Genomic DNA, 26,890 nt, shown 5'->3' on the forward strand with positions numbered 1-26,890 from the left:
TTGGAAAGTGTCGTCCCTGATTAGCCTGTGCGGGCTGCACAGGTTAATCTGAGGCCACACTTTACGCACAGGCATTAAACCCCTTTTTCACAGAGCACGGTACATTTGTATGTCAACTGTCGAGCAAATAATGCCTCCTTAGCCCACACACATCGAAATTCTTATATTAAACTTAATTACTCTGATGAGTATAATATGCCATTTAAATATTCAAATGACCGCTTAGAAAATGTATCCCCTCAACTGCGAATCCGCTTGAGCATCGCTTTGGAGAAACCGGGCTTCATGCATGTGCGAAAAGTGTCGTCTCTGATTAGCCTGTGCAGTCCGCACGGGCTAATCTAGAACGACACTTTCCGCTCGAATGTCATATTTCGTTTATATTTGGTCTCTTCTAAACCAAATCCAGTACGGGCGTAAATTATCGTCCCTGATCATCCTGTGCGGACCACTGTAAGCAAATGCACTAACCCCGTTTTCCCAGCTTATATATACCTTTGTCCGGACACCAATCTACAAAAAACCATTAGCCCCGTTTTTCCAGGTATAGGATCATATACACCGTTTCCCGGATGCCAGTCTACAAGGAACCTTTAGCCCCGTTTTCCCAGGCCGCGGAGTATATTCAACTATGCCCGGATATAAAAGTTGTTTTATAACTAGGTTTCAAGGAAAAAAAAATACAACAATTAATTCGAAATAGAACGACATTGCAATAATAGGTGGTGGGTTGATTGTGTTCATCTCTAATACATTAAAGCAAACGCACAACAATTGAAATTAAGGAAATTAAAGCGATGTTAAGAGCATATTATATAAGAATGAATGACATCATGTGTTATCATGAATTGATGGGTCATTCGTGTTAAAATTATAATAATAAATGTAGCCAACAATTAGTGATTTAGTGACTTGTGAAATATGCTGACGTGTTAATCTGCGACTTCTGTGAAACGAATGTGCTGTACATATATTTATAAGGTGAACTAAATATGGCATGTATTATTGCAAAACTATTGACAGTTGCCGACGACACAGCCACGAGTGAAATAAACTTTTTCTATGATCACGAGTGAATTAAAATCGATATTCCACCGAATCCAACAAATTTTCTTTTTATTTTATGCTTTTTTTTTCATAGCTTATATACATTGCAAAAGAGTTCAACTAAAGAATTTCGCTGGGATAATGACGTCATTTCGTCAAAAAATGACGTCATTTCAAAGTAAACAATGAAAATTATCGATAATTTTCACTGATAATTTTCATTGTTTGAAACAGTGAAATTATCGGTTTTAATTCACTGATATTTCTCTATAAACCACCGGAAAGCATTAAATAAAATTGTGTTATTTTCACTGCTGTTATTACACTGCAGAAATGTCATATTTTATCATTAGACATAAAATAAATACGCACAATATCTACTAGTAAGCGGTCGATAGTCGCATAATTTTGTACACATAATAATAATGTTCAATGTCAAATATCTTTAAATGCAACAGATGTAAGGTGTCTTCTGATTGGCTTACACTCAAGGGTAGGTGAAATTTGTAGCCGAAGTACATTTCTCGTTCTACCTAGTAGGTCTTGTAGACTTTCGACGTCATGGTACGTCATATAGACACTAAGTCTAAGTACTTGTCCTACCCACGAAACAGTGTGTTTCATCAAATGTCTCAATTCAACTTAAAAGCTTGCTAAAGCAGTTGCATTTAGCATACAGTACATTGATTTAACATAATCAAAATCATGTGATGTGTCAAATCAATTTTGACTTACAAATTGTATTCTTATTTATTATCAATGTATAATTATGTGTAACAGCATAACAACATCCTTGTTTCGCAATTAAAATATTTAATAAATACAGGTATCTTGCAGGTTTCTTTTTTTTTTTTCGCAAACTATTGTTGAAAAGTTTAAATTTTGTCGCCACTAAAAAACAAGCCATTATGAAGCAATTCTTAAATCACAGTCTAAACTGCATACACTTATCTCTATAGTTACAATGTGAATGCAAATATTAGAATGCATCATGTTATATCATCCATATTTTTTATTTAAACATCCAAATAACGCATAGTTAGCACAGAACATTTATAAAAGGTATGTGGTATTGTGTGGAGATACAAAACACTATGATTTATATGCACATAAAATAATAGTTACACAATAAGTAATACTAAAACACTGTCATCAACCTACAGCAGTGGACAAAAATATTTCTAACCTGCACTCGTCCTGCAGGACGAGTGCATTACAATTTTCACTCGTCCTGCAAACACATGCACTCATCCTTCAAATATGTGTGAAAAAAAGATTGCAGAGGGCTTATATGAATAAAAAAGTTTCCTATATCACTGCTAAAATGCTGCTTACTCAGTTATTCATGCCGGCTCATCACAAAAGAAATGATAAGCAGTCAAATAAGTAACTTTATTTATGAGGAACACAAAAAAATTAAGACAAATATTTTGCTAACTTCATGTTGTATAATTTTCAAATCTCTTAACATGTAACAGGAACAGGACTGAAATAATAAAAAAAATAAACTTTACTTGATAAATAAGCCTTAATTATTTTAACTATTTATATAGTATAGATTGACTGAGGCACTTGAATGAACATATCATCAGCAAGTGGGAATCGTGATTTGAGGCGAAATTCGGACGGATTTAAAACTGTACTACGCGGTTAAATAATTCTTTAAAAATCAATACTTACAGTGAATGCAGTCGGATGGTTCCCTGTCAACATTGACGCGAAAAGTTTACACCAAAAAGCAAATATTTACTCGGGACACAGATATATGCTTTAAGAAAACGATTTAATTTAATGAAAAAGAGTCTTACTGGTCAGAAAATACATGTTTTACGAGAGTGAAAAAACCCTGGTGTTAAAACATGTATTTTCTGACCAGTAAGACTCTTTTTCATTAAATTAAATCATTTTCTAAATCAATGATCAACAGGTACTTAGTGCTTTTACATACTTGTGGTAAGATTTGTATTACTAGTTTGACATTTATTGGCAGACACATGTCGATATACAGACTAAATTTGCACGGGAACTTTCATATTTTTTCAGCATAATTGCCCTTCAAATTGTTAATTTAACAACCCTTTGACAGTGTTTGCACATCTGATCTTATTAGACCAAAGCTGATTTTTGTTTATAGACAAATATAGACTTTTCAAAGTTCTATAAAAGTTCACACATGTTTCATCCAAGTAAACCAACAGAACCAATAAAGATCACCACAGATAATAACTGTGTGTATAGCTTGGAAATAGTTCAGGAATCCCTCCTTTGTTGATTTCTGTAAACCAAAAATGTCAGTTTTTCCGGATAGAATGGCTTGTGGGACAGCTCTTGCCTTGGCAGAATAGCTTCTTAAAACGGAAAACCAACAAATATCTTAAGATTTGTTCAATAATGCAGACAATTTATACATGTCTTGTTTTTTGTTGATTTCGAATCTGGAAGATTTTTTACGTAAGATTGTGGTACGGAAATCCAACGGTATCGGATTTTGTGGTTTTAGGCCTAAACTTATTATATTGATATGTAACCTTTCGGGATATCGGTAAAGCGCGAGCAGACAAGGTGTAAATACGCTAAAAATTAAAGATAAAAGACTAAAAAGTTAGATCGGAATATCTTTAAATTTTGTGAATAATGGTGTTCCTGATGGATAACAACGACAACTTACCAGAAAATTGCTCATGATCACACGTAAAACTTCTTTCTGAGAGCGAATGGAAAATGCGTCACGAATTCTGACAAATAAACAGTAGGGTGTCGTTATTGAATACCGCGAGAATACTTTAAGAATAGAGATGCCAACTATAATGTTTAAAACAAATATTTTTTTAACAAGCGTTTGTGATTTGTCAGGATAATGATAACAATAAGATATCGAAAAGATCAAAGCAAATAAATTCGACAGAAATCTGAGATTCGGCAATATATTTAAGACGGGTTTTGTCGACGTAAATTGTGTTTGGTAAAGACTGTCACTATATGTAGTGAACCAGTCTTCGGCTTACACCCACTGAAGATGAGTATTCAGGGGAGATAATTAAGTAATGACTTATTTCTGGAACGGTTGCGAAGGAAAACAAATAATGCGAGAATATTAAGTGCGATTCGCTACACAATTATGATGTCATTGATATAATTTTTCCTGAGGTATGTATTTACATGTGATTTAGCATATATCAAAGTGTTTTGATCTATTCAAGGTCATAAATACCATCGCGAAAATATATGTCGCGTGGCAAATTTTTTTGAGACGCATCCCTATGTGGTATTCTTATGTAATTTTATGTCTAAAATTCCATATGTATGAACGGTCAACGCCCGCTTCGCGGGCTTTTGTCCGTAATAATTGTAAACATGTACGCTATTATATAACTTTTCTTTATTCGTCAATCGCGGTTGACAGTCCCTTTAAGGGAGTGCCAATGACCCAACGTCTCTGATTTCAACTCCCTGGGTTTTCTGTTGGGGTTACCTCACCCTTAGCCTTTGCCGATCCAACGACAAACCACAAGGCAGTGGTTTCCAACTTAAACCAGTAGGCAGGGAACCTTATAACTCAGGGAACACAGGGGCCATTTTTCCGTTTGGCTGGGGGTCTGTTCATGGGCATCAAGGCATTTCCGCACAGCGTTGGGCCTGGCATGCCGCATATCTGGGGGCAGACCACCTCCGAGTCCCTGTAGTTCAGCCTGAGGCCGCGAGGTGCTCAGTTGACGTGTTTCGCCAATAGAAGGTACTACATAGGACTTGTACTGGCCGTGAAGACTTACGCACTCGGCTTCATTTTCGCTCAGGGCTAGCCAGAGGTATAGACTGAAAGCGAAGGTGACAACCACACAAGGCAAAACACTACACACGAGACGCATCAACAGACCAATTGACACACTTGTGATATTGTAATCACCCGTTGTCATTTTTTAGCTCGTAACCACACACGAAGACACATTTTTCATCCAATCTTGTTGAAACTTTGTCAAAATGATTATCTGGGCACCATCAAGACCAAGTTTTAATCCGGGTCACGTGCTTTTAAAACAAGGTCAAATCTTAGGAAAACATTGTAACCACTCTAGAGGAAACGTGTATGACTCAATGATGGCACTTGGTAAAAAAAATTAATTGAGACACCATCTACTGTGTGGGGGTTGAGAAGGAATAACAAACTCCTTAATCAAAAATATGAATATGATTCACTTTTAAGCTAATAAAGCCTTAACTTAGAAATAATGTTTGAACGTTTTTAGGCAGAGTTTGAATCTGTGTTACGTTCTTCCAAAACAAGGTCTCTAGGTCGAATCTTTCAAAAACCGTTTTACCTTTCTAGAGGTCACATGTAAGACTCAATCGTGATGCAACTTTATCATAATGTTTTTTATCAAGGCCGAGTTTGAATAAAGGTCAATTTCGTCCCAAAACTATGTCATCTGGTCCAATGTTATGAACACTTTATTTAAGGAAATATTTATGAATCACTCTGAATGAACTTTAGTTGGAATGTTTATCATGACTTAATCTTGACCGAGTTCGAACCTGGGTCACGTGCGTTCCAAAGCTAGGTCACAAGTAAACATATTGCATTGTATTGTGCTCAACCATCATGGCCAGTTACGAGCTAGCGGAAGACCCCATAGTGCATTGTTATTTGCTCAACCACATTAGCGAGAAACGAGCTAGAGGAATACCTTATAGTGCATTGCTTTGTGCTCAATCAACATGGCGAGTTACGAACTAGCGGGAGACCTCATAGTGTACTGTTTTGTGCTCAACCACCATGGCGAGTTACGAGCTAGCGGAAGACCTCATAGTGAATTGTTTTGTGCTCAACCAACATTGCGAGTAACGGTTGGCGGAAGACATCATAGTACATTGTTTTGTGCTTAACCAACATTCCGAGTTACGAGCTAGAGGAGGACCTCATAGTGCATAATTTTGTGCTCAACCAACATAGAGAGTTACGAGCTAGCTGAAGACATCATAGTGCATTGTTTTGTGCTTAAAAACATGGCGAGTTAGGAGCTAGCGGAAGACCCCATAGTGCATTGTTTTGTGCTCAACCAACATCGCGAGTAACGGACTGGCGGAAAACATCATAGTGCATTGTTTTGTGCTCAACAAACATGGCGTCTTACGAGCTGGCGGAAGACCTCGTAATGCATTGTTTTGAGCTCAACCAAGATGGCGTGCTGCGAGCTAGCGGAAGACCTCATAGTGCATTGTTTTGTACTCAACCAACATGGCGAGTTACGATCTAGCGAAATACCTTATAGTGTATTGTTTTGTGCTCAACCAATATGGCGTATTACGAGCTAGCGGAAGACCGCATAGTGTATTGTTTTGTGCTCAACCATCATGGTCAATTACGAGCTAGCGGAAGACCCCATAGTGGACTGTTTTGTGCTCAACCACATTAGCGAGTAACGAGCTAGCGAAATACCTTATAGTGCATTGTTTTGTGCTCAATCAACATGGCGAGTTACGAGCTAGCGGAAGACCTCATAGTGCATTGTTTTGTGCTTAACAAACATGGCGAGTTACGAGCTAGCGGAAGACCTCATAGTGCATTGTTTTGTGCTCAACCAACATGGCGAGTAACGAGCTGGCGGAATATATCATAATTCATTGTTTTGTGCTCAACCAACATGGCGAGTTATGAGCTAGCGGAAGACCTCATATTGCATTGTTTTGTGCTTAACCAACATGGCGAGTTACGAGCTAGCGGAATGCCTCATAGTGCATTGTTTTGTGCTCAACCAACATAGTGTATTACGAGCATGCGGAATACCCAATAGTGCATATTCTTTAATGACTGTAGACATTAAGAAGGCCATGCCTGTTGTGCTTATTATTTTAAAGATGCGTATGCATGTCATTGTTAATTATGATGATGGTGATGCTAATGCTGCTGCAGCTAATGCTGCTGCTGCTGTTTTATTCTGCTTTTGATGCTTATAATTTTGCTGACAATGAAGATGAAGAATGAGAATACTATGATAAGATAATACGGATACGGATGATAATCATTTTGTTGTGTTTTTTTGTTGATAAAGAGGATCCTTGTGGTGGTATTGACGTTTACAAAAATTGCTTCAACATCAAATTTCGATGTATTGTAATTATAGTCAATACAGATTATTCTGCAGTTCTAAAGCGGATAATATGTTAAAAATCCTTTTGGTGGTATTGACGAAGATTACATTTCGATTTATTGTATGTTTAGTCAACTCAACAAAACTTTGCAGTTTTAGAGCGTATTAAATAGCAATTACCATACATTAGAAAGGCAATAATATTATGTTGTTAATTCATATGTTAAAAACCGATACCTGAAACAAAGACTTTGATAATAACACTATTTAGAGATTTATACGCATTTCATGTTATGACTATTTTAATGTGGTATTCAGGATCGGGAATCACGTTTTGGTTTTCAATGTAACAACGACACATTTTTTGAATTATTGAATAGAGCGATCAGCGATAATGATGTCTACTGTGTTTGTTCACCCTTTCAGCAACTGTTCACGACACTATACAATCCAGCGGACAAGATTCGAAGGTGGCAAACTACGATCCGAAGTCACCGACAACACCCGTGACATCATCAGCGGGTATCACAGAGTTTGTGACGTCACTAGTTACATCAGAAACTAACGGTGTCGTTGATAACGTTAACCACTAGCGCAGCAAACAAATCATCTGATTTGCACTATTCCACCAGCGACACTAAAGTCGTGTCAATGGTAGTCAGATCGCCTAGTTAGGATGTAAAACTCCACCCAACGCCCCTAAACCCATCCCCATCTACCAGAATAACAGTTCATATTAACTTTTGGTGCATACTAATTACCGCAGAACCTAAGGGCATAATGCAGTGTAATTTGTTTGCATACCGTTTAGTGTTTGTGCAATGCTTTATTTGTATGGTCAATTTAATGCTGAATATGGTTAATCATACCCCTTTTTATTTAGGCCTATCATGTATTTGTGTGAAATTGCATAAGATCAAAACTGAAATGATGGGCATTCAGTGGGTGTTTTCTCCAGATAAACCAGTGATGGAAGAGAAAATTCTCATAGAGCTTATCAGCGTGGGAGTTACAGTGGTAACGGCGTTCGTGGTCACCGTCATTTTCTGCTGCAGAATCAAACGGTATCCCCTCCTTTCGCATTTCGAAGCTTATGTTGCCCTTCCGCGCCTTGGTACTGAATATATCTGTTTCATTTCAGCCATAAATTCTTACACTTGATTATAATAATGTATCTTAAACACACACATGCGTTATATTTTAATGTAACTGCGCTTCAAAATGTCAAGACTCTCGCGTCCATGAAGAACTGAATGACTAATGCAATCTAGTGACGTAATATCAGAAGGAAAAGGCGCACAGCTTGTTGATTCGGTTTGCCTTTAGTTAAAACATCAAAAGAAACTGATTAATATTTTGCGGCTATTATTATTATTATACGATAAATTGGTTATAAATATATTAATTCAATGCTTGAATGTATTGAAATGCAGGCACACATGAATTTGGTTTGCGATTCAGTTGAACGAGATTGATCGTGTTAATGTGCTAACCGCCTTTGACATTCCTTTGACATTTATCAGAAGTGAAACGTCAAGAACGTAGTCCGCTATGTACATGAAGTGGCACTGTAAAGACTGGTAGTCATGTAAAGCACACGTTTACATGACACCTAGAGTTTCTTTCTATAAAATCATTAAGCTGTAGGATTAAATCAGAATTATTGCGGGTGTACCTTACAAGAAACCAAACAAAGACCGCAGGCCAACCCTCTCCGACGGCTTATCCGAAACGGATGCAATAACGGCTGGTCCTAGAACGGCACGGTCTCGGTCGTCCATTATAGAACGCGAATACGACACGATTTCAAATTCCAAAGCGACGGATAAATCCAAACGCCAGGTGGCGGTGGTGAAGGCTTACAGTCACGTGGCAATAGTCCCAGCCAATCAGAGACGCGAGAGCAATTCAAATATGGAAAATGCATACGACGTGTCCACGTTGAATAAGCAAACGACCATGACAATATCATACCAGGGCGGTACTGGCAATGTTTACGGTCATCTGGGGGTTACATAGCTGTACATAGGTGACACATTTCAAATGCTTTATAATGTTGTTTTCACCTCGTTTCTTATACTTTGAATTGTTATCGAATCGATATAAATTTTAACTCAAACGGTTTGCGCAAACATACACGCTTATATGTTGCATGCATAGTATTTTCTATTGAATATATGCTATTTGTTTCCATATAAGTTCTTCCTGTCTTTTTCTGAACTGTAATAGTGATACACTTTGTTATACATATGATCCCACATTCAATTTAAACATAAAGATGTGGAAATTTGTGAATGTGGCATCGGGTAAAATAAATACTGCTTCATTTATAAAATCTAATTGGATATTTGTGGATCGATTTAAATTTCTGCAGAAATGATAATTGTTTAATATTCATTAAGTGTTTACCTACACGTTTACAATATGGCCTAGGCATTTCCAATACAGAAAAAAACTTTTTTATGTGTGAACATGACTTGTCGGTTAGTATTCGTTGCTATTATAATGTTGTCAAAGTCCTTCGAGGCGCATACTTTTGCATTTACATGTTGGAATATGAGTTTTCAGTTAATATCATTTGTAAATCACTATGGAAGCCAAGTACTATCTCGTTTAAATTCAACTTTACAAGAGCTGCTGGCCATAATTTATATTTGTTATTGGGAACTAATTTGAGAACACATGTGAACAAATGTAAAACCCTGTTGAAGGTGAGTTGCTCACGTCAATGATTCAAGTGCTGATATAGTAAGTTGTTTTTATATGAGCCTAACTCTGTGAAAACCACTCTTTAAGCATGTGCGTACAGTGTCACTCCGTATTAGCCTAGTCTTATCAGGGACGACACGTCCACCTTATACTGATTTTTTGTTTTGTTTAAAGGAAGTCTCTTCTAGTATAGGCGGAATGTGTCGTCCATAATAAACCTGTCCGGACTGCATTGAGATCGTTCTCCCAGATCGCGACTCATATTTAACCCTTAACCACTGAGATATGTATATAACCCTTTACCACTTAGATACGTTTTTAACCCGTTACCACTTAGATACGTTTTCAACCCTTTACCAATTAGATACGTACATGTATTTTACCCGTTACCACTTAGATACGTATTTAACATTAATATGATGATGAAATAAACCTCTTGTTGAATCCGATTCTAATTTATTTCAGTATCTTTTGCACTTGCAATTCATCGTTGCACTGGTAGAGCTACTTTATATCGTATTTTCAGCCAAACTCATTTCTATACAAACTAAATAACGTTTTCAACGGTCTTGAGTTATGACATAATTCCGTCACCAGATGGCAAAAGTCCACATGTTTTTTTATCGAATTGGGAAATGCCAGAAAATGAACATTGGAGCAATACTAATATAACACTGAGATTAATTGTACACCGATTGGGAATCTTATTTTTAAATATTCTTACAATTCATGTTAAGCGAGGAATGGACAAATACTGAAGACTATTCAAGCGGTTTAAACAACTAAATTGTGATTCATTTTAGCAACCAGAAAATAATTTTTTAAACGAATTAAAATACATTAAAAGTATTCCGTATCGAAACGTCGCTATGTACCGCAGCCAAGTGAGATTAGTTTGTACATTGCATTTGGCTCAACGAGACATAGCTCGTGATTATTTATTACAAATTAAGACGAAACTATTTTATACACAGCAATTGGCTACATAAAAGACACGGGAAGTGATGGAGATTGCCTTGCTTACTACAACGCGGCATTCAGTTGGCAAGCCTGTACAAGGCAAGACTCTATCAAGCCATTGTGTAGTACCAGCATAGCTACAGGTATGCACACAAAGATGAAAATTTAAAACAAATATACAGTTAAAGCTCTTCAAATACATACCAATAATTCAGCTTGTACATTTATATTAAACCGTTAAAACAATAAACCCTAACTCAAATAGCATGCCTGATAAAGATTGGTCTGAACTGCTAAAAATCATTCATGTTTGGGAAACCATTAGGATATTGTTGCTTGGACATTACCTTACCAACCCCAAATCCCGCCTAACATTGAATTTGTATATTTGATACTTTAAATTGACTTCTCAGCTCGCACTGGTAACTTTCAAATAACTGCGTCTTGTTTTGTTGGTGGTGTATTTAAATTATCTGGGTATGTTATAACCCGTATCATTGAATGCGTTGCATAATACGCAATCACTACTAATTAATATAACCATTTAAGTTGACTACGTATGCTTATGTTTTTTGTCAGATACATCTGCAATAGCAGTAATAGGGGACCACCGGGCAGACACATGGAGCAAAGGGAATGCGGTTTTTTTGGACGCCGACCGGTTTCCAGCGACCCTCGCAAGTGTGAACAATACCAATGTATATACTGATGAAAAAGAGCAATGCTACTGGACAGGAATTATCAGAGCAAACACCTTGCTCAGAAGAGACTCCATTAGCAAGAACCTTTTATATAAAGCGGACATATATGATCTTACAAAAAATCAAAATAACGTTGAACAATTGCAACAAATCAACGAAATTTAATATTTGGGTATACTCTCCTTCTTACAGTCAAACACTTATGTATCGGATACATGTTAACTGTTCTTAACAGAAGACACGTATGCTTGTTTAATCTTCAACAAGCGCCTCAAGTTTATCACGAACTATCTCTACTAATATCATTTAATTATATCGGACAACTGAAAGTAATGCATAGGGTCTGCCGTAGACTGCAAATTTTCGAAAAAAAGGACGTACTTCTGAACAATATGCTTACTTCAAATTTACAAAGAAGATTAAACAATTCAGCTTCTCCACCCCTGTCTATATAGGCTTATGGTATGTTCCCAATGTAATTTCAATTATTGTTTGATAATGGGCAAACTGTCATCAGTTAGATTTTGTTCACACTTAAAGACATACGTAAAGTTTAAATGTGAAGTAGTTAATTTGTTTCAGAAGAATGCAAATATACACAAGGTCACACAATGAAATGAATTTAAGTATATATAACTTATATAAGTAATTGACAATACTATACTGACACATACAACTATCTTATGGAGCTTCTACTTTCTGGAAAAATTAAGAAGCACGAATAGGTTTCCTTTGAATAGAATATAATACAACATTATATATTATACAGCAATATTTAATGACTTCTATGGCCATGCATAAACACGATGTTTGAGCATATTTTAATATTTGTGTGTATGTTTAAGACATAACCTACCATAGTGATGTATACGGATTCTTGGATGGATACACCGGGAAATTAAATTTCACACGTGATGGAATCAAACAAGCTCTATGTGCATCAGGTAATATATGGTTAAAATGAATCAGTGTCTAAGCTAATAGCTGGTTGTTGTGTTTTTGCAATATATTTAAATCAAAGACATTGTTTGTGGATTGTAATATAATACATATAACTAGGTTTAAATTAATTATGTGTATATATAATGTTGTGAAAATGACGTAGTGTTTTATGTTCGTAAATATTATATAATATTGATAAGTTAACACGAGTTTTATTTGAATATGTACATATATCGAGTAGTTTTATTTTAAGTTTAATAAAATGCTATATATCATATTAGTACAATTAACTCAACATATATATCATCTTTATCCATTTTAATAGAAGGTCCAACAGGTGATACAACATCAACTGAACGTCATACGACTATTAGAGGTGTCACCAAATCTACTGAAGGTCAAACAACCATGAGAGACGTCACAAAATCAACAGAAGGTCAAGTTATTATAGATGATACAAAAGGGACAACAGTCCGATTTAGAGGTAGGTCAAACATGTTTTCAAGATTGTGTGGCAGAGTTTGATAAGACAGAAATTTACAATGTACACTTTTTTAAATTATGTTCAGACATCATATTCCTGAATAACTTTCTATCGACAAAAACGTTTCTGTCAACCAGAATGTCCAATTTCAACGTATATAATTAATATATGACGTATTTGTGGTATTAACACTTACTTACATTGTTGAAATATGTGTAATATTGATATGTACGCTGTCCCAGTGCAAGAGGAATCAAAGGTTTGTCTTTCACAAAACTTCATCCGTTGTTTTGCATTAAATAACACACACACACACACACGCACACACACACACACACACACACAAACACACACACACACACACACACACACACACACACACACACACACACACACACCACACACACACACACACACACACACACACACACACACACACACACACACACACACACACACACACACACACACACACACACACACACACACACACACACACACACACACACACACACACACACACACACACACAAAAACACACACACACACACACACACACACACACACACACACACACACACACACACACACACACACACACACACACACACACACACACACACACACACACACACACACACACACACACACACACACACACACACACACACACACACACACACACACACACACACACACACACACACACACACACACACACACACACACACACACACACACACACACACACACACACACACACACACACACATATATATATATATATATATATATATATATATATATATATATATATATATATATATATATATATATATATATATATATATATAACGTTAAAATATTTATGTAATAGCCGAAGAAGATGCGAAGACATCGTCTATTGTTACATGGGTTTCAACAACACTTGGCTCATGTTTGGTTATACTGGTTGTTATCATCGCTTGTTTGTGCTTCAAGAGGAAACAAGGTTAGTAACATTTCGTACTTGTTTATATGCAGATCTTTTACTAAAAATATGTTATAAAATATGCTGCCAAAACTTATGATTCCATTTGACAGACTATTGTTTTTTACAAATAGACTTTTTCATAACAACGAATTCTTATAAGTAATATACATAATTATTTTCAAATTATGTATGTTTTTTTCGTTTGGTCTTGTAACGAAACATGTTTTTATTCTAATTTCAGGGAACCTTACTCGAACTACCTTTCAACAGTAAGTATATACGTAGCATACGTTTAATAAATATTCCGATTTTGGTAACATTTATATTTTGTATTAAATAGGTCTGACAAAACAATGGTTTAATTGAATTGAAAGCAACGTTAGAACTATCAATGTGAAGATCATACCATACTGTTTCTTCTCAGGAACGAACTTGTACAGCCATCGAATGCACCGCATGATTAGTTATTTACTATGTTTTATACTGAATATGTTGTAAACCGTTACTCAGACGGCATGCCATTAATAGATAATACAATCACATTATTTGTTTCTCTATATTTTACAGTAATATGCAGTTTATTTGCTTACAAAATCATAAAAAAATGTGTTCACAATGTTTTTAAACAAACCGAACGCATAAACACGTATGACGTGTGGTTACCCTTACAAGGCATTAAAAAAACATTGTGGTAGATTTTATTCTCTTTGCAGAAGGTCATGACAACGTTCATTATGACGTCATTCCCGACGATATAAGAGAGCGTGAGGCAACATCGTACACCTCACTCCAGGTTTGTTGACATGCTTCTAGTTGGCTTGCTTTGATATGTAATGATGTACCTATGTTACAAATACAGTTAAGTCCAGTACTTGTCTTCTTCAATATGTGACATGCAAAGTCATATACTGCTGAAATTGACGTTCGACGTAGGCCAGTAGTAAACGCGAACACAGGCCTTACTTTTAGTACAAAATTAACATTTAAGTAATGAAATTGATTATAGCAAGCATATTAACCAAATTTGACCATCACGTCAACTTAGTAATGCTCCATGCATTCGTTCGTTATTTAAACCAGTGTTTCATATACTCGCGGTTCTTGACTACAGTATGTTTTACTCGCTGCTTTAACTGTTAAATTAATCAAAATATTACAGCTGATGCATTGTTTTTAAATAAATACCTTAAAAGCACTTTTAAACATACAATTATACAGGTGTAACCTATTGTAATATTTGCATGACTTGAAATCCGTTTTCAGTACAAACGGATTTCAGTGTCAAAGCATAGCATCAAGTCGTAATTATGTTATTTCATGTTGTTGTTTTGTCTTTCATTTATGTTTTGTACAAATAATTTAATAATTCGCTATGAATAAACGTTGGTTAATACAAGATTAATTCGAGTGGTGTCTTTTTAGTTTCATTATTCCTTTGATTCTGTTTTATTATTCAACAGATGACAGCAAATCATATGTACACTACATTGACCGTTAGGCTAGAGAATAATGATAACGCAGATGTCGAAGTTCCGGACAGCGACGGTCAAGGGCAGACACATACCGATTCCGAAGCCAAAGTTTATTATTTTGTTGATAATTAAGGTACACGTTTAATCAAGGCTTCGATAAAGGCTAAGATATGTTTAGGTTTAAGCTTGAACTATAACAGAATGAGATGTTGAATAGCTCAACACCGAATTAAGCTTATGTTCGAAAATGTCAAATCATAATACATGTATAAGGTTATTTAATTCAAATCAATATTTTATAAAAACGCGTGCATAATTATTTGAATACAGTTAAACTTCCATGGAAGTGTTAAGTGTAGTGTGTGTGGAACCAGCAGCTCAGATAGCACAGTTGTTTAAGCGCCTCTGTAGCATCCCGGCGGTAAGGAGATCGAAACCGCACAGGAATAGTCAATGTCTTGATATCATTCAATAACAAAATGACTACCTATTGTGAGCGCTTTAACACTGTGTCTACCTTTCATTTAAGATTTTGTGTTTACATTTTTCCTATGCGATTTCTTCCTATTCAAAAATTGAATCATTTATATTTAAATTGTAATCAATAATATTTACTCCAGATTTTTAAAATAATTAAATAGTATATACAAGCTATTGTGTGTTAAAATATATTTTGTATCTTAATTCTTTCCAAACGTTTATGTAGAACGTAATGACGTGTGTAACATATATTGGGGTAGTTAAATTAAGTTGTTTCATCGCATGCAATGATCTTCTTTTTTTTCGTTTTCAAATATGATGAACTACTAATGTACTCATAAGTCAGCATAACAAAACCACGTGGCATTTTTTCATTGCTAGTTCTGTATCAATATAACGTTGTTTTTCGTGTTAGGTTGGAACGAACTACGCTTGAAAGATCAAACTTTCTAGGATTGAATCCATTGCAGCTCACTCCCTACGACAGCGAACCATCCTCTTAAAATTAAAAAAAGAGGAACCGGAAATTGATCACATAACGGAAATACGCCACTAAGGTATTGCCTAAACGATACCGCACGTTAATATTCATGATATTTAGGCTACCTACTCTGACGTCAAATGTATACATTGGAACAAAACTGAACATGAACATAGTGTACTCGAATTCAATTTCGTTACAACGTAAACAAAAAAATATTAAACATGTTTAAACACATCGTGCGTAATCACTATGCAAATATGTAAATCGTGTAAATTTAAAACACTTATACCGTATAATAATATACTTAAATACTGATATTTAAAATGTAGAGCTTCATAAATCTTCACAATTGTAATTGTCTATTTATTGTTTCTATTGTTGTTCTTATTTTTTTCTTATGAATCCCCAACTAAAATGCTCCTTAATAAGTGTACATATTAAACAAATTTAGTACGTGTTGTGTAGATATTAAACATATATTTATATTTCATTTATCCCATTCTGATTTTGTGTATTGAATTGTACTCGCAATGTTTCTCTTAAAACAATAAAAAAACGTAAAATAGAATACAACTTATGAAACACGCGTAATACGAAAATGCCATGTTATTCACTCACTTGACCTATAAATTCTCATTTTGTTCACACGAAAAATTACACCTCAATATTTGTTATATATAACAATTCTTAATCATTATTCGTCTGTAATATAATGTTTGTGTTATATGTATACTAAAATCGTGTTTATATATAGCATTTGCCCTGACATAAGATCCATCTGTGATGTTTTCCATAACAAATGAAACGTTCAGAGTTAGTTCATATTATAATTAAGATCATATGAAGATTTGACCAAGATCATATAATGTAGTGCCTAAAAGATTGGAAAAAATAGGTTTTCGCCATGCATATAAACCTTGGCTTGTATTTAAAACTTTCTAAAAAACTACAATAAAGATGGAATCTTAAGACTATTTTACCAATTTGTTTTGTTTCAAAAAACCAGATTGAACGCCATTTATTTCAAGTTTTCAGCACCGTTTTTCATGTATTCATAAAACATTGTAAACGAAGAATAGGTAAGGGTTTTGAATTTTTTAAATATTATTAGTGATCATATTATAGAAAAACGCAACGAGACATGTATTGTATTGCTTGTTCTTTAATTGAAGTTCCGTTAAATTAGCAAACCATCCTAATTGTTGGTAGTTTCTATTATGGTACATTGTAATGCAAGAGCTCGTTTATTTTGTCATTTTTTGTTTGTTAAATACTATTTACACAGTGAGTGTTGTATTTTATACTTTATATAAGCAATCCTCGTTATGTCACAAAAATACAAAGATACCAGCTGAACTCTCTTACTGATTCAATTGTTTCGCGTGTGTAACGCTTTATAATTTCCATGTTTTTAAAACGTCAAAATATGTACATAATTTAACAGCATGGTAAATGTCCAGTATTACTGTTTCCTTGCAAATATCATAACAGCAACGAACATTTGCAAATGTGAATTTTTTTTCTCAATTTTGTCTATTAACCAAAATGTGAAAAGGTCCCTTTAAAGTTTTTGATACGTATAAATATAATGGTACAAGTATGTGAAGTGTATCTCACGACCTTCATTTTATACACAGTGTTAGAGCGGTTTAGGACCATTTTATCTTAATGCCCCATCGGAAATAAGAGCTCGGAATTTCGTGTACTGTCTTACGTTATGCCACAATATAAAGTTCGGCTTTTTATTGTAACATCACAATAGAGTTTTCATTGTGTTTTTTGAAAAAACTTATAATGCGTTCTCTATCTTTGTCCATTATAACCTGATATATTAAATAACAAAAATCCTTCTTACATGTTCGTCATGACGACTGTCAAAATGTCTCCTAAAATGTTTCAAAAATAAATTGTACATAATTATTAATGTTTGCACACGGGTCCTTTATGTGTACATGTTATAAATTAAAACAAAACGTTCGAAACAAAAATACTTTAAAAGACAAACACACAGATTATATAGTAGGTATAGAAATGTACAAGCAATCATTTTAAAAAAGAAAAAAGAGACACCTTGCAATTAAAACAGCTTTAAAGTGACAGGGGAGGTAAATACTCGTATTTATTTTATGAGGTATTTATTCCCCTTCATCAACAAAACCTTGTTTGAAAACAACGACATGTCTTTTGGAAATTGATTGGCGAGATTTAACCTCGTGATAATTGTATAACAACAATCGATGAGGTACACAACGTAATAATGTAATTGCTGATGCGTTGAAAATAATCATCCAAGACGTGTAAGACTTTGATAATGTGCCAACGATGTTACTTCAAGCATTTATATTCACTAATCTATTGTTTTCATGGACCAGACACATTGTCGTCGTTTCTTTTTCATTTTCTCAATAGCTGAAGTAGCAATATAAAAATTGTATTAGTACTTTCCGACTCGGGTACTTTTAAGTATACTTAAATATTCCCCGGTGACGGGAAATATACTAAAAAGTCCCACAGAAAAAAAAAGCGTTAACAAAATTTCTTTTCTTTTCCTTTTAATAGTTTTAGTTGTTAATAGTTTTCCAAAATTGCACAACAAATGATGGCAAACTATTAAAACTTTTTTATCACATTGCGATGAAGTTCCGACATATGATCCTCGTTGCTCTATGGGTATGATTCTCGCTATGGATGCGAGAGGTCCCGGGTTCAAATCCCAGACAATCCCTACTATTTTGAAAATGTCATAAATACAATTCATAAATACAATGAAATTAATAAAAGGTCTTGGTTTTCATTCAATTGAGCATCTGAATTATCTCTAGAATATTGAAACTAATTGTCTGATAATTACACTGATTTGTCTTGCACATAACTTATGGGACATACATAATTTTTGAAACGCTAGGTTCTTTCCGTATTTGAACGAACATAATCTAAAAAATCCAGCGATGACGATTATTGCAAATGTTTAATGTTAAAATCACTTCTTGCTGAAAGATAAATGAAGAATGTTTCATTCGTCATTATTTTTCATTATGCATAATAATCAAATACAGTATTTATAAAGAAAAACAACTGACAAAACTTGCATCGGGCGGATATCGAATCCGGGCCGCACGCGTGGCAGGCGAGCATTCTACCACTGAACCACCGATTCGCTTTTTCGCCTTTTTCAAAACAAGCTCGGCGTGAAGCGATGGATCATCGGTGTTTTTGAAGTTTGTTAATAGCTTTCCTTAATAGGTAACCGACGACGTCCGTTTAGTGATGCGCACGAAATCTGTGCTCATAACTGCGATTGCGTTTATGAAGGGGTGCATATGTACTCCCAAAGCCGCAATAGCAAAATTTATCAAAGGCTCTTGGATAGCGTTTATATGGACTATATCCCCCGTAGCCAAACTTACATTACTTCTCAATTTAATTATTTGAAACTGTATTTAGAATCAAATTATACAAGACTTCAGTATTTAAATAATACATTTATGCACTGATTCCTTGCATTCTAACGAAACAATAATTATAGTAATGTATGTATAAACACAGTTTTATTTCAAGAAAATCACTTGTTAAACTATAAAAAAGAGCTGTTAAAGGTATTCACAGTTTTTGAATTGGGTACACATATTGTTGGAAGTTTTAAATGTACAATAATTTTTTAAGACATGCTTTATATACATGCATCAGGAAAATATGGCACAACGAAGTGCAAAAATAATGTACGGGCATTTTAAACCATTGATAGATTTTGGTGAAAAATTCAACCGACACATCTAACACACGTGTGAAAAGCAGTTTTTTTCAAATCGAAAATGATCCATCGGTTTACGCCGAGCTTGTTTGGAAGCGTTTTAAGAAAAATGCGCATAGGCGGTTCAGTGGTAGAATGCTTGGCTGCCACGCTGGCGGCCCGGGTTCGATTCCCGGCCGATGCAAGTTTTGCTAGTCTTTTTTTTGTTTTAAATACTGTATTTGATTGTTATGCATACTGAATAATATTGTCACATTTTTTTTAGCAAGAAGTGTCTTTAATATTTAGATTTGAAATTATCGTTATTGCTGATTTTTTTAAATTCTATGTTCGTTCAAATACGGAACGACCCTAGCGTTTCAAAAATTATGTATGTCCCATAAGTTATTCCGAAGAAAAATCAGTGCCATAATCGGACAATTTGTTTAAATATTCAAGAAATAATTCAGATTCTCAACTGAATGAAAATCAAGACATTAAATTTATTAAATTGTACTTATTAATTGTATGGATGCCATTTTCAAAATATTAGGGCTCGTCTGGGATTTGAACCCTGGAAATCTCGCACCAAAAGCGAGAATCATACCCCTTGACCAACGAGCCAATATACGTAATGTACGTTCTAATAGTTTGCCATCATTTCTTGTGCAATCTTTATAAATTACCGTTATCGCGATGTAATGGCTTTATCAAAGATTAAATATAAGAACTATTTAAGATACGTCACCATAAGTATGGCTCGTTGGTCTAGGGGTATGATTCTCGCTTAGGGTGCGAGAGGTCCCGGGTTCAAATCCCGGACGAGCCCAACATATTGTTTGCAAACAGTTTGCTTTGAGTAAAATAATGACAATCTATGCCTTCGATATGTTGAGATTTATTATTTAGTAGTCGTAATCAAAGGCAATTTTCGCTGATCTAATGGTATGAGTATTCGGGTGCGAGAGGTCCAGGGTTAAATCCCAAAGAGCTAACATATATACATACAACAAACTTGGAAACTTGAAATCCAAAACACGCAAATCAAGGTCTACATTTTCTTTCGAAAACTTAAAAATACTTAACGCCATCATAAAGTAAAAATATGTTTTAACCGCTATGGACATTTTTATTGTTATGAATATCGGTGTGTTAATGCATACTGATCATGTACATTAACATAATTTTCATATTGCACTTATCTTTTTATACAATGCAAATACGGCTCGATCGGTCATTGTCGGCTCGGAAACAACTTAAATGATTTAAGTTTAAACTTATTTATTTAAGCTCGATTGCATCGAAAGCCTTAGGCTTATTTGAAACGTTCTCGAGTCCCGTTTCCTGGTACTACAACCAATACTTGGAGTCTTTGTGTGAGATCTAAAGAACGCTACCATTGGGATTCGAACCCTCGACCTCCCGATCCCGATCGCTAGGCGGACATGATATCCGCTACGCCACGGCGACCAAGATGTACCCCGGGTATTCTTTAGTATACTTAAATGTACCCCGGGAACGGAAAATTTACTAAAACGTACCAGGGAATTCGAAAGCTAAATTGGTCGTTGTCGGCTTTTTTTTTCAATTTAATTATGTTCAAAATTATGTCAATATTCTGTTAAATGGTCTCTATGTTACCGAAGATAATACTAAAAAAGAATGTTTAGGCAGATTTTGTTCAAAGAAATTTGCGTTTCATATTCAATGGCGCCTTTTACGACATCGGAATTTGGGCGGGAATAAAACGCGGGTACAGTCTAAATCGGCCGGGTACGTTTTATTATATTTTCCTTACCCAGGGTAAATTTAATTATACTTAAGAGTACCCGGGGTACATTTAAGTAGTACCCGAGCCGACAATGAACAATCGAGCGCAAGTAGGTAAGCAATATCAATGCGCATTGACGTGGAAGTAAAACTTTTACATCCGTTATTACGAATCTGAATCCCTCAAAGCCGACATGCTCAAATGTACATGTAAAACCAACAAAACACAAACATCCGTGTAAGTTAATATAACAGAAATTGAAATTAACAAGATGTATTTCAAAGTATACCTTACTTATATTCGTTTACTTATGTGGAAACGGTAAGTTTTGTGAATACATTTAAATAACTCCGTTCATTAATCGTCGCAGACTGCCAGATAATTCAACGCGGAGTGCCGCAATGTCCACTGCGTACCGCGGCGGTGTCTTTCCGCGGCGATTTTTTTAGCGTCGTGATTATTCCCGCGATAAAACCGCGCCTGTGCTTCATTATGGAACGAACCGGAGTGTGTCCCAGCACTCACACCGTAATAACTTGCAAATCTCATGAAAGTTGGGGCGAATAATGTATTACTGATGCGATGTCCAGCTTTTAAGTAATTATTAACATATTTTGGCTGTGGTCTTGGGTTATGAGGGTAGCCGGAGTACACTGTCCGGTTTGGTGACCGCCAACAAAACTCACATGCTTCCGGAAACGGGGATTAAACGCGGGTCGCCTAAGTGAGACGCGCGTGACAAAATCTTCATTTATTTGAATGCATAATTATATATATGGGCACTTGCCGCGAATTTATTTTTGAATATTTCTGTGTTCATGTGGTAGGGAAAACATTGTAATTTGTACTACTGAAATTCACTGTTGTGCTTCTAGGTTGGAGACTACTTGAGACTTTGACAGTTGGCGGGAAACCCTTATCAATTGGAGAGAAGCCGGTAAAAAGATGGCCGTAAAACAGTGACCGTTGATTCGCGTCGAGTTCTTTCTTACGTACTGTATGGCCAATTTTTTTATTGTTTAAATTAAAAATGTCTTGGAATGCTCTTCAAGAAAAGGTATGTATGGTTAATTGGTTATGAGGGTCTCTACGCGCAAAAGTTTGACTGTTTTAAGTTAATCCTTGTACATCGAATTTGTGAAGGATTTTTTAAAATTAAATTGTGACCTTAGAGTACATGTCCGAAATAACAACACTTTAAAAATAATGCTTTTGCACACTACATATTGCAGTTATGATTAAAGTTTATTTTTGTATCATGTAACGTTATGTTTCTGATGGTTTGTTAACATAATGTAAGTCTGATGAGAAAAAATACTCTTAAACTCTATTTTGGTAGATAGCGACCTTCTTTTAAAGTTTGTTAAATGTTAAATTTCGCCTTAAATATAGTTTTGATAAATGCTCATAATTATAAAATCTTATTTTAAGATAATTGTTAACGATATGAACACTCTACGATGAATATGTTTTAGTTATTTAGGATTCCAGAAAAGCACCGTTTTACATACTTTTTCCATCATTACCCTAAAATATCGGTTTTGCACCACGAGTTTCTTTGGCACTTTATTTCATTTATATGTGTTAAATGGGGAACAGGTATGCCCAAACAGGTTTGCGTGCTCATTAATTCACGGAAACAATAATGAAAACTGCACTTCTTTATTTTCAACGGAAAAACAGAGCAGAACGTTATTTTATCATACTTAATTATAATTGATAAAGTTGTTTAACGAACATATTTAGCACCTTTTTATGGAGCCGGTAGCGGATCCCGTTCTGCCAGGTATTCTTGCCTGTCAGATTTTACTCAGAGTGTCACGAGAGAAAGCTGTGAACAAATCATTTAAATATTCCACTCAAACCATCTAACGGCGGTAGACATACGTTAATTGGTTAACAATGTTACGTCTAAGTTGGGTATAAAGAAATTTATTTTCGTGGTAAAGTCATTCAACTGTTATATATACAAAGATTAACATCAAAATAAAACAGTGTTTCAAAAAGATTTTTTTTTCTGCTTGATTCTAGGTAAGAACTTTAGTTTATTTTTCAAGTTTTTACTTATTTCTTTTAAATTTAAAATATTTTCGCAAAATAATTAAGAAACTTGTCTTATTATATATATCTACAAGCACATTATTATATTCGTTCTTTTTAACCGTAGACGTTACGTATTAAATTTGACCTCGTTCTGGAAAAACTGGGCTTAACGCATTTGCTTTTAGTGTCGCCACAGATTAACCTGTGCAGTCACATACGTTAAACCCCGTTTTCCCAGAGCGAGCCTATTAATATATGTATTATATATACACTGTACAATACAGCGCATTGCCGAAAACTTGCAATAGCTAATAGAATGATGGTGTTTTACTCAACATCTAGATCTATTGCATTTAATATGTTATTCGAACCTTTTATCGCATTAATATAGTACGTTTATTTGTTTCACTCAAGTATACATATTACACATTTTATATAATACTTATAACATCATCATAATTAAAAATGTTAATAATATTGTATATGTATACATGCTAGAATAACACTTCAACCCTTTTCCTTTATGACCGATTGCATCAACAGCCTAGGGCGTCTTGAGTCAGTGTCCTGGGTAGAACCATGACTTAGTGTCTTAAGACTGGACTCTTTGAAATCTCACTAGGACCAAGCCCGGGCCCCCCTCAGATCGCTAGACGGATGCCATTTTGTCACGGCGAATGCAGATTTATGTTATATATTATATTTTATTAACTATGCATCACATTCTATTTTATAAAGCAGATAATTTTATTATATATAATTTATTATATATAAAATAATATATATTATAAATAATCTATTATATATACGAGAAAATAGCATGTTGATTGAATATTTTACAGACAAAACCAGGATTGAAAACATCATAATTATATCAACGGTCACAATCATGGGCGACGCAGTTGCTACCGCAGTTGTATTCGCAGTATATATCTGCTGTAAAATGAAAAGGTATTGTCTGATTTGTGTATTAAAACCTAAAAATAGCCGAAAATAGAATTTTGCCATTGCAAGGCGAATATGGCTAAAGAAATGTTGGAGCCATAGGAAGTCCTGGTGTAAATAATTTAAAGTTGATGGGGTCCTCCCGCTTTTGACGCTACATATGCCCGGAATGGTCTCATTTATTTTAGCCGCGCTCTAGGATAACGGGGCTTAATGCATCTACGTGAAGTTAATTGTCAGATTAGCATGTGAAGTCCGCACGACACCTTACGCTTATATGGAAATTTCCGTTTAAATAACGTATATTGTTTACGTTAATCCAGTTTAGGTGGAAAGTGTCATCCCTGATAAGCCTGAATAGACAGCAAATGCGTTAAACCCGGTTTCCCCAACTCTTGGCTCCTATTTATTTATTGTTAATGCACGTGCAATATATAGTTAGTAGTTTTTGCTTCCTCATTTATATCAATAACATCTACTCGCTACTTCGTAGCAAGTGTAAAAGTTGGTTCAAGTACATGCACTACCGCCATATTTATTGTATGGTTTAGTTTTTTTGAGTGAGAGCTTTAATTAGTTTCTTAACATAAACTCGAAACATTTTACGGTGTACATTGACTTGATATAAAATAAACGAAATCATACTGAGCTTTTGTCTTACAGAAAAGCGAACAAGGACCATCGACCAAGCATATCCGACTGCATTTCTGAATTAACTGATCCCCTCGTAAATTCCAAAGATTCCCTGCACTACACAATCAGTGACGTCAGCTACCAAATAAGTGACGTCAGCGAATATGCCACGCCATCAGACGTTCCGGATGACTGGCCGAGCATTGCCCGTTCCCGTCCGTCTGATATCAAGGGCGAATACGACACTATTTCCAATTTCAAAGCGACAAAGAAATCTAATAGCCGAGTGGCGTTGGTGCACGCTTACAGCCACGCGTCAATAGTCCCAGCCAATGAGGTACGCGAAAATGATTCAAAGATTGTAAACGAATATAAAGTGTCAACCTTGAATAGGCAACCTTCTGTGACCATTTTAGACCAAAACGATTACAGTCGCGTGGCAATAGTTCCAACCAATCAGCAACCTAAGAGAAATTTAAATATTGGAAACACATATGACGTGTCGACCTTGAATAACTTATCATCTGTGGCCATTTTAGACCAAAACGCTTACAGTCACGTGGTAATAGTACCAACTATTCAGAAACTTGAGAGAGATTCAAACATGGAAAACTCACATTACCTATCGACCTTGAAAAGGCAACCACACTCGTCCATTTTAGACCAAAATGCTTTTAGTCAAGTGGCAATAGTTTCAGCCAAACAGTCAAGCGAGAGTGATAAACACATGGCCTGTCGACCTTTAATAAACAAACTACCGTGACAATATCACACCAGGATGCCAGCGGAAATGAATACGGTCGTCTTTGGGAATAATAAGCATAACATTTGCTGAAGAAATAAGTGATATTTATTTTATTTATATTTTGTTGTCTTTTAAATTCCTTTTTCATCTGTGCTAATGACATTATTATTAAATAGGGTGAAATTAAGCAACATTGCGGTGCTAGTTATGTTATGTCATTCATTGCTGAGACTGATTTCAAATTTTCAGAAAAAGAGTATTCATTTAAAAATGTAAAATCATTTCGTCAAAATAAACACATACTTTAACAATTAACGTCTTACATTGTCGGCCGTCTGAGAGTGCTGTACGAAATACGGCACAATCAATGGAAAACGTTTTTCATGCGTTAACAATAATATCAGGCCGTACTACGTTCGGTATTATAAACCTACATCCCATGAATCTTAATGACTGTCACTAGAATTTAACAGAGGGGGAAAACACGTGACATAAACGATGGCGACGTCCATGGCGAGGCAGATATTTTTTGCCGTTTTATTAGCTTTATTACTTTTATTAATTGTCATTATATCGCTCACTTTACTGCCATATCGGCAAGAAAGTTATTTGCGTTGATTTCGTATACATATACGCTCTATATCTCGACTTGACTCGCTTCGAAATTTCTTAGGGGGTTTCACAA

At 35.2% G+C, this 26,890-nt stretch overlaps 1 long non-coding RNA gene and 1 other non-coding gene across 8 annotated transcripts in view; both read left to right on the forward strand.

The window, feature by feature from the left end:
• Window positions 1–26,392, forward strand: part of LOC127832025 (uncharacterized) — a 30,271-nt gene extending 3,879 nt beyond the window's left edge. For 2 of the 7 annotated variants that reach the window (XR_008026627.1, XR_008026630.1), the window contains exons 2-12: window positions 7,560–9,162; window positions 10,817–10,945; window positions 11,382–11,965; window positions 12,349–12,447; window positions 12,771–12,929; window positions 14,144–14,171; window positions 14,616–14,695; window positions 15,363–15,507; window positions 16,270–16,411; window positions 22,715–24,833; window positions 25,491–26,392. This is a non-coding gene — a long non-coding RNA (uncharacterized LOC127832025). Of the gene's footprint in view, window positions 1–7,559; window positions 9,163–10,816; window positions 10,946–11,381; window positions 11,966–12,348; window positions 12,448–12,770; window positions 12,930–13,806; window positions 13,921–14,143; window positions 14,172–14,615; window positions 14,696–15,362; window positions 15,508–16,269; window positions 16,412–22,714; window positions 24,834–25,490 lie in introns of all 7 variants that reach the window. The other 5 variants (XR_008026632.1, XR_008026633.1, XR_008026628.1 and 2 more) reach the window with 4 other exon arrangements.
• Window positions 20,826–20,897, forward strand: Trnap-agg (transfer RNA proline (anticodon AGG)). The gene has a single exon. It is a non-coding gene; the product is annotated as a tRNA-Pro (tRNA).
• Window positions 26,393–26,890: the final 498 nt, after the last annotated feature.

Source organism: Dreissena polymorpha, chromosome 5 (assembly GCF_020536995.1).
Source record: "Dreissena polymorpha isolate Duluth1 chromosome 5, UMN_Dpol_1.0, whole genome shotgun sequence".
NCBI classification, from domain to species: domain Eukaryota; kingdom Metazoa; phylum Mollusca; class Bivalvia; order Myida; family Dreissenidae; genus Dreissena; species Dreissena polymorpha.